Source organism: Theropithecus gelada, chromosome 7a (genome assembly GCF_003255815.1).
Source record: "Theropithecus gelada isolate Dixy chromosome 7a, Tgel_1.0, whole genome shotgun sequence".
NCBI lineage: Eukaryota > Metazoa > Chordata > Mammalia > Primates > Cercopithecidae > Theropithecus > Theropithecus gelada.
In genome coordinates this window covers 29,989,899-30,005,382 of record NC_037674.1, presented here as the reverse complement: position 1 = coordinate 30,005,382, position 15,484 = coordinate 29,989,899, and positions in this window count along the sequence as shown.

The following is a 15,484-nucleotide window of genomic DNA, read 5'->3' as shown; positions in this document are numbered from 1 at the left end:
GCACATATACACCATGGAATACTATGCAGCCATAAAAATGGATGAGTTTGCGTCCTTTGTAGGGACATGGATGCAGCTGGAAACCATCATTCTTAGCAAACTATCACAAGAACAGAAAACCAAACACCGCATGTTCTCACTCATAGGTGGGAACTGAACAATGAGATCACTTGGACTCAGGAAGGGGAACATCACACACCGGGGCCTATCATGGGGAGGGGGGAGGGGGGAGGGATTGCATTGCAAGTATTGCTTTTCTTTACTCTCTCTGTCTCTTTGCATTTACTCTAAATATTTTCTTATAATTTATATTCTGTTTAACATTTCTCTTGATTTGGTTTGGTTCTGTGTCCCCACCCAAGTCTCATGTTGAATTGTAATCCTGAGTGTTGGGGGAGAGACCTGGTGGGAATGAGTGCATCATGGGGTGGTTTCCCCCTTGCTGTTCTTGTGATAGTGAGTTCTCACAACATCTGGTTGTTTGAAAAGCATGTAGCACTTCCCCCTTCACTCTCTCTCCTGATCCACCACAGTAAGCTGTAAGCTGTGTATGCGTCCCACCCCTCTACCCTTCTGCCATAATTGTAAGCTTCTTGGGGCCTCATACCCATGCTTCCTGTACAGCCTGTGGATCCATAAGTCAATTAATCCTCTTTTCTTCATAAATTACTCAGTCTCAGGTAGTTCTTTGTAGCATTGTGAGAATGGACTAATACATCTCCCATCTCCAATGTCCAATGAATTCAGTGTTTTATTTTATTGTACATTTTTAAACAGAATTTATATTTGATTTTTAAGTTTCTACTACTGCAATGAAATTCATATAACTTGAACATATTAATCCCGTTAAGGTTAAAATGTAAAAATTTAAAGATTTTCAATGGTAATTACAATTTTTAAATTTAAAAATAAAAAAAAAAATTAAAATTTGAATCCTAACAGGATTAATATGTTCAAGTAATAGGAATGTTTAAAGTTTTAAAATTTGAATCTTAACACCTTGATCTCCTTTGGTTTGTATATTTTCTCTTTAGGTTAACTCATGTGTTTCATAGGCCGACTTATTTTCTGCTATGTGCTAAACATTATTTAGAAAAACTATCAAACTATTTTGAGGCTCTGGATGATCTTATTGTAATGTGGAGTCACTTTTGTTTCTTGCAGGCAGCTAAGCATGGAGCACCATCATCCAATGAGAAAACGAGATGATCCTAGATTATGAGGGTAGATACAGTCCCACTTTACCCTTATTCCATTAATGTGTAGCTATGAAGGATTTACCAGGTCTTACTCTTCTTGTTGGATCTTGAACCAAAATCTTTGTCCCCAAAGTCCAATGAATTCTTAAAAGTTAATATTATTTGAAATAACCATAATTTCACACATTTTGGAGTGCAATTTGATGTTTATACACACACACACAGCCTGGAATGACTAAATCAAGCTAATAAACAAATCCGTCACCTCACTTATCATTTTTCATGGTAAGACATTTGAAATTTACTCTCAGCTATATTTTTTCTTTTTTTAAATTATACTTTAAGTTCTAGGGTACATGGGCACAACATGCAGGTTTCTTACATATGTATACACGTGCCATGTTGGTGTGCTGCACCCATTAACTTGTCATTTACATTAGGTATATCTCCTAATACTATCCCTTCCCACTCCCCCAACCCCATGACAGGCCCCGGTGTGTGATGTTCCCCTTCCTGTGTCCAGGTGATCTCATTGTTCAATTCCCACCCATGAGTGAGAACATACAGTGCTTGGTTTTATGTCCTTGCGATAATTTGCTGAGAATGATGGTTTCCAGCATCATCCATGTCCCTACAAAGGACATGAACTCATCCTTTTTTAAGGTTGCATAGTGTTCCATGGTGTATATGTGCCACATTTTCTTAACCCAGTCTATCACTGATGGACATTTGGGTTGATTCCAAGTCTTTGCTATTGTGAATAGTGCTGCAGTAAACATACATGTGCATATGTCTTTATAGCAGCATGATTTATAATCCTTTGGGTATATACCCAGTAATGGAATGACTGGGTCAAATGGTATTTCTAGTTCTAGATCCTTGAGGAATTGCCATACTGTTTTCCACAATGGTTGAACTAGTTTACAGTCCCACTAACAGTGTAAAAGTGTTCCTATTTCTCCACATCCTCTCCAACATCTGTTGTTTCCTGACTTTTTAATGATGGCCATTCTAACTGGTGTGAGATGGTATCTCATTGTGGTTTTGATCTGCATTTCTCTGATGGCGAGTGATGATGAGCATTTTTTCATGTGTCTGTTGGCTGCATAAATGTCTTCTTTTGAGAAGTGTCTGTTCATATCCTTCGCCTACTTTTTGATGGGGTTGTTTTTTAATTGTAAATTTGTTTGAGTTCTTTGTAGATTCTGGATATTAGCCCATTGTCAGATGAGTAGATTGCAAAAATGTTCTCCCACTCTGTAGGTTGCCTGTTCACTCTGATGGTAGTTTCTTTTGTTGTGCAGAAGCTCCTTTGTTTAATTAGATCCCATTTGTCAATTTTGGTTTTTGCTGCCATATAATAAATTATTATCTGTAGTCATCCTGCTGTGCAGTAGATCTAAAAAACAATAGTTTCTTCCTGTGTGACTGAAACTTAGTGCCCTTTAACCAACACTTCTCCGTTCCTTCCCTTTCTACCCCAAGCCTCTGGTAACCACTATTATACTTTCTACTTCTATGAGTTAGACTTTTTTAGATTCTGCATGTAAGATCATGTGATACAAACCTCAAAGCATAGGTAACAAAAGTTAAAACAGACAAGTGGGTTTGCATTAAGTTAAAATATTTGTACACAGTAAAGAAAATAACAGAATTAAGAAATCTACAGAATGAGAGAAAATATTTGCAAACCATATATCTAATAAAGGGTTAATATCCAAAATATGTAAGGAGCTTAACTAAATAGCAAGAAAACTGGTAACCTAATTTAAATACAGAAGTAAAAATGTAACTATCCTATGATCCAGCAATCCCATGTCTGCGTATATAATGAAAAGCATTGAAATCAATATATCAGGGAGATACCTGCATTCCCTTGTTCATTGCAGCATTATTCACAGCAGCCAAGATAGAGACTCAACCTAAGTGTGTACTAGTACATGAATGGGTAAAGGAAATGTGGTAATTATACACAATGGAATACTATTCAGCTTTAAACAGGTGGGAATTATGTCATTTGGGACAGTATAGATGAACCTGAAGGATATTAGGCTCCATGAAGTCAGTGATTCTGTATGTTCTGTTCTTACACTCCAATCTGTTGTTTCACAGATCACTGATGGCCTTGAGGGAAAAAATAATTCTGTGAATGCAGGGCTCACTTCTCTGTGATTACCTACTGATCTAGATATTGGCCCCACAATTCCTCACTGCCATTCTAATTAGCCTCCTAATGACATTATACATTATTTTGATGAAATGTACCTCCAGATTTCTAGCTGTTTTCGGCAAAATGTGTGGCCTAAAATAATACGGCTATTTCCAGAATTTAAACTCAGTATCTTTCCTTAAAAAGATAGCACCTTTTTTTGGGTGTTCTCATCTAGTATATAGAAATGTATTTTCATATTCATCTTTAATTAATAAACATGCTAAACTTAATGATTTGAATAGTTTGTCTATATATTCTATTGTTGTCTCTTGTTGGTCATCATATAATTTTGTGAGTAAATGTAGTGTTATTTTCTGACTTTTCTATGTATCTGCCTTATCTGTCTTTCTTTCAATTTATGCCATTTTGTTTCTTAGTGTTTGCTCTAGAGTTTTATATATGTATTCACATACACATGCCACTATTACTAATTTTTCACAGTCTACTTTCAAATAATATACTACTTCACATCTAGTGTAACAGTCTCACAAAAGCATATTTTTTCTCTCCTCCCATCTTTTGTGTGATTTTTGTCCTAGTTTTACTTCTATGTATGTTTTAACTCTTACAATATGCTTTACTGCTTTCGATAATTATATCATAAACATATTTTGAAATAATTTTAGACTTATAAAAGGTTGCAAGAGTACAGAGAATTATGGAACAGTCTTTACAAAGCATCCCTTAAGGTTAGCTTCCAAAAGGAACATGGCACAATGACCCAAATCAGAAGATTCACATCGATTCAGTATTACTTGCTAATCTAAAGACTTCAATTGAATTTTGCAAACTTTTTTGCTAACATACTTTTTCAGATTCAGGAACTTATGCCAAATAATACATTTTATTTAGTTTTCATCTCTCCTTTATCTGCTCCAATCTGTGACATTTTTTAGTTTGTCTTTATCATGATCTTGACACATTTGAGGTGTTCTGACCATTTTCTTGAATGTCCCATTAATTTGGGTATAGCCTATGATTTTTCATGATTAGTTTGAAGTTATGAGTATTTGACAGGAATATTCCAGAATGATTTTCTACCATTTGCAGTTTATCATATCAGAAGATGTATGTTATTGATGTATATTCTTATTGGTGATGTTATGTGTGATAGCTTGTTTAGCATGTTGAAGTTAAAGAAAATTATTGAGTTTTTGGACTATAATGTTACTATTTTTCTTTTTAAATTAATAAATTAGTTTAATATTAATTAAGTAGTTCAATTAATAAGTTTATTTGAGACTATGTAAGTATTCTGGTTCTCTTTATACTTTTGCCTGCTGATTTTCTTGTTAATAGACGACTCTTGCCTACAACAATTACTACTGTGATATCTGCCTATTGGATATTTTCCGTTTCTCTTTGCTTTATTCTTTCTACATTAATCGATTGGAATTCTAATGTAAGGAAGAGCTGTCTCTTATTTCTTTCCTTTTCCTTTTATTCTTTCTCCAGTTATTTATATTAGATGGACTTATGGATAGATATTTATTCTGAGGCATGTCATTCACTATTATCACTACCTATTTTTTAAACTCAAATTGTCCCTGCTTTTGCCTGTGAGAAGTTCCTTCAAGGTTGACTCCTGTATCCTTAAAGACTTTTAAAATCTTTTCATTGTGAATTATCTGTTTATGTCTTTTCTTCATAATTATTGGATTTTTAATGCTCTGTTCATCAAATTTTAGGAGTTCTTTACATATTAGGGATATTAGTGCTTTGCAGCATATGTTGTAAACATTTTCTCCCATTTCATCAGTGGCCTTTTGACTGGGTTTCTGGTATGTTTTTGCCATGACAACTTTAAAACAATTTCTATGTAGTCAAATTTAAAATTTTTCTCTTTTATTGCCTCTGGATTTTTAAGTCACAGTTTCAAAGCCTTTCCCTATAGATGGGTTATAAAAAAATTCACACGCACCCCCACCTTTTTTTTTGCTACTTGTAAGTTTTCATTTTTATATCCCTGATCTATTTAAAGTTTGTTTTTATGCATGATGTAACTGAATCTAATTTTATATTTTCCCTAATACTAACCAGATTCTTAAGCATTATTTATTTAAAAAATTTATCTTTGTGAATTGAGATGGTATTTTTAATATGTACTAAATTCATATATATACCATTTGGAGTCTCTGTTTCTAGTCCACTAGTCTATTTATCAATGCATGTACCCTGTACCATACCATTTTATTTACAATGTTCATAGTATGTTTTAATGTTTGGTGAGTTATTTCCCATCATGGTTTTCTTTTTTAGTGTTTTCTCGGATTTTCTTGCTTGTTTCTTTTCTTCTGTGTAAAGTTTAAAATCTGTTTGCTTCTCTCCACACAATAGTTTATAGTTGTCTTATTTATAATGAATAAAATTTATAAAAGTAATGATGTTAACTTATAAGTAATTAAGTTAAAAATAATTACAAGGTAACTTATATTTTCCCTTAAAATATGATATTATCATATGTTTTCTTCTGTTTGTGTGCCAAATTACATATATTGAGGTTCTCTGTTATAAAATCAACTTGGAGAGGTTTGATTGTGCTCTACATGTAGGAAGATGGCAGCGAAGTGATCTGAAGGCTGGGTATGCGCAGAGAACTTTATACTTCTCTCAAGATGCCCATGAGGTCTGCCATATTTCCCAGGCCCTTTGCAATTAGTTCAAGCTCTTTAACTTGCTCTGTGAAGTGCACATGGGTGGAAGTGTTATGTCCCTGGGCTAGGTATGATAATTTAAGAGTCAAAGTCTGATCCTCCATCTCTTTCTTTCCCTCTTGATCAGTGGAGAATATTGTATGTTCCAAAAAGTAAAATGGCAAGCCTACTTCAGCCTGGGTTCCTGGGCGATTGTGAAAAGCCAAGTTTTCTGCTGTCCTGCACTGGAGCTGTAGCATGAGGGAGAAATATACCTTTGATATCGTAAGTCACTGAGAATTGGGGATAGCTTTTTAACACAAGAAAACCTATTTAATTGTGATCATAGGATAAGTCTCTATGACATGAGTTTCTTAAAATTTGTTGATATTTGTGCTATGAATTGGCACATGGTCAGTCTTCTGTATATTTCTTATATGATTCAGAAGAAGGTATATTCTTAAGTTTTTGAATGCTTGATTCTACTTGGGTCCATGACATCTAGTTTATTCATTGTTGTAATAGTTTCATAATTTCAAGTCTTAGATTTAAGTCTTTAATCCATTTTTATGTGTTTTTTTATATGGTAAGAGATAGGGGTCTAGTTTCATTCTTCTGCATATGGATATGGTTTTTCCAGCATCATTTTTTGAAGAGTGTGTGTTGCTCAAATTTTTCTACATTGATACTGATTTTCCTCATGCTTGACCTATAATTGTCTGATAGAGGTATGTTAAAATCTCTTACTGTGCTGGTATTTTCATTTAGTTACTATTGTCCTGTCTGGTTTTCTTACCATTTTTAACCTATGTTATTAGGGGAATGCAACTTTGTAATTATTCTATTTGTTGAAACTATTATATAATAACCCTTTTTATTGCTAATAATACTTTTTCCTTTAACACATATACAGTTTGATATTAAATAGGTTTCTCAGCTTTATTTCCCGTAGTATTTTTCTGGTATGCCTTTATCAATACTTTTATCCCTTTGTGTGTTTTATTTTAGGCGTATGGCTAGATGATTTTTACAAATATATTCTGATAATGGCTGTTTTTAACTGAAAAATTAAACTTTTATGTTTACTGTGGTTACTAATATATCTGGATTATTTCCTACCAGATTCCAGGGAGTACTTTTAATTCAGTATGACTTTAAATGAACTTCCAAAGTCATATACACAAGATAGAGAATAAAATGGTGATTATCACTGGGGAGGTGGGGTAGGAAATAGGGAGATGTAGTAAAAATGACACAAAGTAGCAGATACGTAGGATGAACAATCTAGAGATCTAATGTATAACATAAGGAATATAGTTAATAGGATTGTATTGTATTTGGGATTTTTACTAAAAGAGTAGGTTTTAGGTACTCTTGCCATGACAAAAAGGGTAAGTATATGCGATGATGGATATATTAATTTGCTTGTCCTTAGTAACAATTTCATTGTGTATATGTATATTGAAACATGATGTTATATACCTTAAATATATACAATAAAAAGAGAATCCTAAAACTTAATTTCTCAAAAAAAGAACATTTATAAGATATAATAGGTTTTTGGACATAGTGGGTAATATGAACTCATCTAAACTTGCATGAGAATTTGCTTTCTGTAGCAAATTTTATTGGGGGCCTTTTTCTCTCTTCTACTCAGAGTCCTGCCTAAAAAACGGTTCTCTGACATCTTCCGTTGTTGCAGTATTTTTCCCCTGTCCTCACTACCACTGAGTGCGTAGACCCGTGGAGTTTTGCATTTATGAAAATGTATATATTCAAATGTTGAACAGACCTAAGGCTTCTTGTTTGTCCCCTCTGTGGTCATGAAAACTCAAGATCCTCAGTTACTGGCAGTATAAAAACTCCAGATTAGACTGCATCCCATTCACCTAATGAATTACCTAGTTGTCTTCCCTGGAATGTCTCACAAGTATCTCAAATGGAATGTTTCTAAGATGGAGGCTTTGCTTTGCCCTCCCACACTGGATCTTCTCAGTCTTCCTGAGCTCAAGTTCATTCAGTGACACCCTCCCCTCAACCCATCCGTTCAGTGCCTGGAGCTGGCAACTGGGAATTAACCTTTCCTTAATTTCAATTTCTGCATGCAACCTATCGGCCAAGTGTATTAAGTTTACATCCAAATAGACCTTTAGTAGTAATCTCTTCATCACTCGAGACACAAATTACAACCACTTTTTCCAGACTATTTCAATAGCTACCTCACTGGTCTTTCTGTCTAGAACCCCTCAAGTCTTTTTCACACAGGATGCACACAGAGAATTTTAAAAAGAAATTTGATCATGTTGCTCCCTTTTAGTGATTTCGCATCATACGAAAAAGCTAATTTCTCTATTATTTCCTATGTAGGCCTACGCTATCAGCCTCCTGTGTTTACATATAAACTATACTGTTTCTCCTATAAACCCCTACAAACTACACTTTTCCCAGTGCTGTCTTGAGTACTCCACTTCCAGCTATGAAATAGAAAAATACTTCAAACAGCTATGCTAAGAAAACCATGTATTTTTCATGTTTCGGCTTACACATCATATCAATAGAGATTTCTTCTCTGACCATCTTATCTAAATAACATCTAGATCTCTCCCTCTGGCCTTGGTGTTCCTTTTTCATCACATCCTGTTGGTTTTCTATCTATAAGACCCCTACAGTGCAATGGGAATCAGACCATTTTGATCTAAACTTATTTTAGAAAGAGGGAATTCCATGAAGATTTTATAAGTCCAATAATATTTCTCACTTTTCAATTGAGTCATTTTTTTCTTTTCTGTGTTAACCCATATAAACAAAAGGTAAAAGAAGAAGATTCTGTTTTTTCTTAGAGTCTTTATCTTATTTGATCTTCCATGATTTATGACTTAACTAAATAGGACAAGCATCAGAAATTCCAACTAGCTTGTATTTTATATATCATATAAGGTATTGTTCTATCCATACCCCTGTTCACAGAAGGCTGTAATTGGCTCTAGAAAAGGTTAGATGGCCAGGGTGTTCTTTAGGAATTAACAGGCACTACTGGGATGCTTTTAGCAAATATATGCTCTTTCCCCTCTAGAATGCTTTGAAGATATAAAAACAAACATCAAGCAGGAAGTAAGCTAAGGGTCAAACTCAAAGGTGATTTTGTTTTATTTTAATGTTTTTAAAGCTTTAATTTTATGACTAGTCTGGGAGAAGTAGTGACATAGGCTATATTTCTATGCTTAAATAGTATTTGGCACATAGTATGCATTGTAATGGTATTTATTAACATAACAAAAATATATAATATAAATATAATGGTTTGTATTGGTATTTATTACTAACATAAAAATATGAACTATGAGTATAATAGTATTGCTAATATTTTCTACTCTTCTCTAACACTTTTTAATACTGTTCATTAGTTTTAAAAAATTTGTGATAAAATGTACCTAACATAAAATTTTCCATTTTAACCATTTAAATGTACAATTCAAGGGCACTAAGTACATTCTCCTTGTTGTGCATCCATCACTACCACCCATTGCCCGTTATTTTTCTTTTTTCTTCAATAGGTTTTTTGGGGAATAGGTGGTATTTTGTTGTGTGGATAAGTTCTTTAATAGTGATTTCTGAGATTTTAATGCAACCATTGCCCAAGTAGTGTACACTGTACCCAACGTGTAGTCTTTTATCCCTGCCCCCACCTTTCCTCTGAGTCCCGAAAATCCATTGTATCATTCTTATGCCTTTGTATCCTCATAGCTTAGCTCCCACTTCTGAGTGAGAACATACAATGGTTTTCCAATACTGAGTTACTTCACTTAGAATAATGGTCTCCAATTCCATTCAGGTTACTGTGAATGCCATTATTTTGTTCCTTTTTATGGCTGAGTAGTATTCCATGTTTTTTATATATATATGTGTGTGTGTGTGTGTGTGTGTATGTGTGTGTATAATATCTATATAGATAAGGATATGTCACATTTTCTTTGTCCACTCATTGATTGGTGGGCATTTGGGCTGGTTCCATAATTTTGCAATTGTGAACTGTGCTGCTGTAAATATGAGTGTATTCAGGTATCTTTTTCATATAATGGCTTCTTTTACTCAGGGTAGATCCCAGGAGGGAGATTGCTGAATCAAATGGTAGATATACTTTTAGTTATTTATAGAATCTCCACACGGTTTTCCATAGTGGTTGTACTAGTTTACTTTCCCACCAACACTGGTAAAGTGTTCCCTTTTCACCACTTCCATGCCAACATCTATTTTTTGATTTTGTGATTATGGCTATTCTTGCAAAACTGAGGTGGTATTGCATTGTGGGTTTTGATTTGCAATTCCCTGATTGTTAGTGATGTTAAGCCTTTTTTCATATGTATGTTGGCCATTTGTATATCTTCTTTTGAGAATTGTCTATTCATTGCCTTAGCCTACATTTTGATGGGATTGTTTGTTTTATTTCTTGCTGATTTGTTTGAGTTCCTTGTAGATTCTGGATATTAGTCCTTTGTCAAATGTATGGATTGTGAAGATTTTCTCCCACTCTGTGGGCTGCCTGTTGAGTCTGCTGAATATTTCTTTTGATATGCGGGAGCTTTTTGGTTTAATTAAGTCCCATCTATTTATATTTGTTTTTGTTACATTTGCTTTTGGGTTCTTGGTCATGAAGTCTTTGCCTAAGCCAAAGTCTAGAAGGATTTTTCCAATGTTATCTTTTAGAATTTTTATGGTTTCAGGTCTTAGATTTAAGTCTTTGATCCATTTTGAGTCGATTTTTTTTTCATAAGATGAGAGATGAGTATCCAGTTTTAGTCTTCTCCATGTGGCTTGCTAATTATCCCAGCACCATTTGTTGAATAGGGTGTCCTTTCTGCACTTTATGTTTTTGTTTGCTTTGTTGAAAATCAGTTGATTGTAGGCATTTGATCTTATTTCTGGGTTTTGTATTGTGTCCCCCTGTTCTATATGCCTTTTTTATACCAGCACCATGATATTTTGGTGACTATGGCCTTATAGTGAATTATGAAATGGGTAATATAATGCCTCCAGATTTTTTCTTTCTGCTTAGTCTTGCTTTGGCTGTGTGGGCTCCTTTTTGATTCCATATGAATTTTAGTATGTTTTTTTCTAGTTCTGTGAATAATGATGGTACTATTTTCATGGGAATTGCATTGAATTTATAGATTGCTTTTGGCAGTAGGGTCATTTTCACAATGTTTATTCTACTGATTCATGAACATGGGATGTATTTCCATTTGTTTGTGTTATCTAATATTTATTTCAGCAGCATTTTTGTAGTTTTCCTTGTAGAGGTCGTTCACCTCCTTGGTTAAGTATACTTCTAAGTATTTAATTTTTTGCAAGTATGGTAAAAGAGGTTGAGTTCTTGATTTGATTCTTAGCTTGTTTGCTGTTGGTGTGTAGCAGGGCTACAAAATTCATGTATATTGAAACTTTGCTGAATTCGTTTACCAGCTCTAGGAGTTTTTTGGATGAGTCTTTAGAATTTTTTAGGTGTACAATCATGTCATCAGCAAACAGCAACAGTTTGACTTCTTCTTTACTGATTTGGATGCCCTTTCTTTCTTTCTTTCTCTTGTCTGATTGCTCTGGCTAGGACTTCCAGTACTATGTTGAATATAAGTGGTGAAAGTAGGCGTCCTCATCTTGGTTCAGTTCTCAGGAGAAATGCTTTCAACTTTTTCCTGTTCAATAAGTTGTTGGCTGTGGGTTTATCATAGATGGCTTTTATTACCTTAAACTATGTCCCTTCTATGCTGATTTTGCTGAGGGTTTTAATCATAAAAGTATGCTGGATTTTGTCAAATGCTTTTTTAATATCTGTTGAAATGATCATGTGATTTTTGTTTTCAATTCTGTGTATGTGGTATATCACATTTATTGACTTGCAGATGTTAAACCATCCTTGCATTCCTGGTATGAAACCCACTTGATCATGGTGTATTATCTTTTTGATACACTGTTGGATTTAGCCAGGTCGTATTTTGTTGAGGATTTTTGCATTTTTGTTCATCAGGCATATTTGTCTGTAGTTTTCTTTTTTGGTTATGTCCTGTCCTGGTTTTGGTATTAGGGTGATATTGGCTTCATAGAATGATTTAGGGAGGATTCCCCCTTTGTCTATCTTTTGGAATAGTGTCAGTAGGATTTGTATCAAATCTTCTTTGAAAGTCTGATAGAATTCAGCTGTGAATCTATCTGGTCCTGGACTTTTTTTTTGTTGTTGTTCACAATTTTTAAATTACCATTTCAATCTCGCTGCTGGTTATTGGTCTGTTTAGAGATTCTATATCTTCCTGGTTTAATCTAGGAGGATTGTATTTTTCCAGGAATTTATCCATCTCTTCTGAGTCTCCTAGTTTATACATTTAAAGGTGTCCATAAACCTTGAATGATATTTTGTATTTCTGTGGTATCAGTTGCAGTATCTCCCATTTCATTTCTAATTGAGCTTATTTGAATCTTCTCTCTTTTCTTGGTTAATCTTGTTAATGGTCTATCAATTTTGTTTCTCTTTTCAAAGAATCAGGTGCTTGTTTCATTTAACTTTTGTATTTTTTGTTTGAATTTCATTTAATTCTGCTCTGATCTTCATTATTTCTTTTCTTCTGCTGGGTTTGGGTTTGGACTGTTCTTGTTTCTCCACTTCCATGAGGTGTGACTTTAGATTGTCTGTGCTTTTTCAGACTTTTTGATGTATACATTTAATGCTATGAACTGCCTCTTAACACTGCTTTTGCTGTATCCCTGAGATTTTGAGAGGTTGTGTCACTATTGTCATTCAGTTCAAAGAATTTTTAAATTTCCATCTTTATTTCTTTGTTGACTCAAAGATCATTTAGGAGCATGTCATTTACTTTCTACATATTGGCATGGTTTTGAGGCTTCCTTCTGAAGTTGATTTCCAATTTTATTCCATGGTGGTCAGGGAGAGTACTTGATATAATTTCGACTTTCTTAAATTTGTTGAGACTCGTTTTGTGGCTTGTCATATGGTCTATCTTGGAGAATATTCCCTTCTGCTGATGAATGGAATGTATATTCTTCAGTTGTTGGGCAGAATGTTCTTTAAATATCTGTTAAGTCCATTTGTTGTAGGTATAGCTTAAGTCCATTGTTTCTTTGACTTTCTGTTTTGATGAACTGTCAAATGCTGTCAGTGAAGTAGTAAAGTCTCCTACTGCTGTTGTGTTGCTGTCTATCTTATTTCCTAGGTTTAGTAATAATTGGGAGCTACTATAAATCTGGGAGCTCCAGAGTCAGGTGCATATATATTTAGGATGTGGTATTTTCCTGTTGGACTAGTCCTTTAAATCATTATATAATGTCTGTCTTTGTCTTTAACTGCTGTTGCTTTAAAGTTTGTTTTGTCTGATATAAGAATAGCTACTCCCGCTCACTTTTGGATTCTATTTGCATGGGATATCTTTTTCCACCTGTTTACCTTAAGTTATGTGTGAGTCCTTATGTGTCAAGTAAGTCTCTTGAAGAGAGCAGATACTTGGATGGTGAAATCTTGTTTATTCTGCCATTCTGTATTGTTTAGTTGGAAGATTTACACAATTTACAATCACTATTAGTATTGAGATGTGAGGTACTATTCTATTCATCATGCTATTTGTTGCCTGAATATTTTTTTTTCATTGTGTTATTGTTATATAGGTCCTATGAGATTCATGCTTTAAGAAGGTTCTGTTTTGGTGTGTACTGAGGATTTGTTTCAAGATTTAGAGCTTCTTTTAGCATTTCTTGTAGTGCTGACTTGGTAGTGGTGAATTCTCTCAACATTTGTCTGAAAAAGACAGTATCTTCATTTATGGAGGTTAGTTTTACTGGATACAAAATTCTTGGCTGATTATTATTTGTTTAAATAGGCTAAAGATAGGGCCCCAATTCTTTCTAGCTTGTAGGGTTTATGCTGAGAAATGTGCTGTTAATCTGATAGGTTTTCCTTTATAGGTTATCTGATGCTTTTGCCTGACATCTGTTAATATTTTTTCCTTCATCTTGACTTTAGATAACTTGATGACTATGTGCCTTGGTGATGGTCTTTTGTGATGAATTAACCAGGTGTTCTTTCAGCTTTTTGTGTTTGGATGTCTAGATCTCTAGCAAGGCCAGGGAAGTTTTCCTTGATTATTCCTTCAAATATGTTTTCCAAATTCTTAGATTTCTCTTCTTCCTTGGGAACAAACTATTCTTACGTTTGGTCATTTAACATAATCCCAAACTTCTTGGAGGATTTTTAAAAATTTATTTTTTATTTTTGAGATGGAGTCTCACTCTGTTGCTAGGCTGGAGTTCAGTGGCACAATCTTGGCTCACTGCAATCTCCAACTCCCTGGTTCAAGCAGTTCTCCTGCCTCAGCCTCCTGAGTAGCTGGGATTACAGGCATGCACCACCATGCCCAGCTAATTTTTGTATTTTTAGTAGAGATAGTGTTTCACCATATTGTCCAGGATGGTCTTGATCTCCTGACCTTGTGATCCGCCCACCTCGGCCTCCTAATGTGCTGAGATTACAGGCGTGAGCCACTGCGCCTGGCCATATTTCAGTAATTTCTAAGTGTAATATTTTTTGTTCTGTGAAATATAATATCAACTTTTGATAAAATTGACTTTTACGAATTATTTTAAATATAAATTAGGCAATAAACAATAATCCTTGTTTATATACTGACATGTCAGTTAAACTATTTAGAAGTAAGTCAAATTAATGACTTGTTAAGAATTACAGTGTGTAATGCAGGGAATTGTGTTCTAGATGAGAGTATTGCAATATGTATTTTATATTATATAGTAGTGGAAAGAGAATGTACTTTGAAATAATAACATATTTACATTTGAATTCCATGTCTGTATAATCAAATGACCTTGGGAGACCTATGTGAAACATGATCTTTACCTGTCATATGTCTACAGATTTTCCTATTTTACTTTTTACTGAAAATAAGTACCATTTTAGTCCAGAATTAACAAAACTCATAGTTATATACCTCGGAGTTAATAAACAGATTTGCATTATTCTTTTTATTGTTTAAATAACTTAACATACCCCTGTTTGTTTGGAGAACTGGTTTTCAAATAGGTATCGACTCTCTTAGATTTTCATTCATTTCCATAAATTACCTTTGGAGGAGATGTCATGGGAATTGGGGTAGCAAATTCAAATTTACATCAAACACATTCATTTTTTTAATTAATAATGATTTTTTTTTTGTTTTTTTGTTTTTTTGTTTTTATTTTTATTTTTTATTTTTTTTTAAAATTTATTTATTATTATTATACTGTAAGTTGTAGGGTACATGTGCATAACGTGCAGGTTTGTTACATATGTATACTTGTACCTTGTTGGTGTGCTGCACCCATCAACTCGTCATTCACATCAGGTATAACTCCCAATGCAATCCCTCCCCCCGCCCCCCTCCCCATGA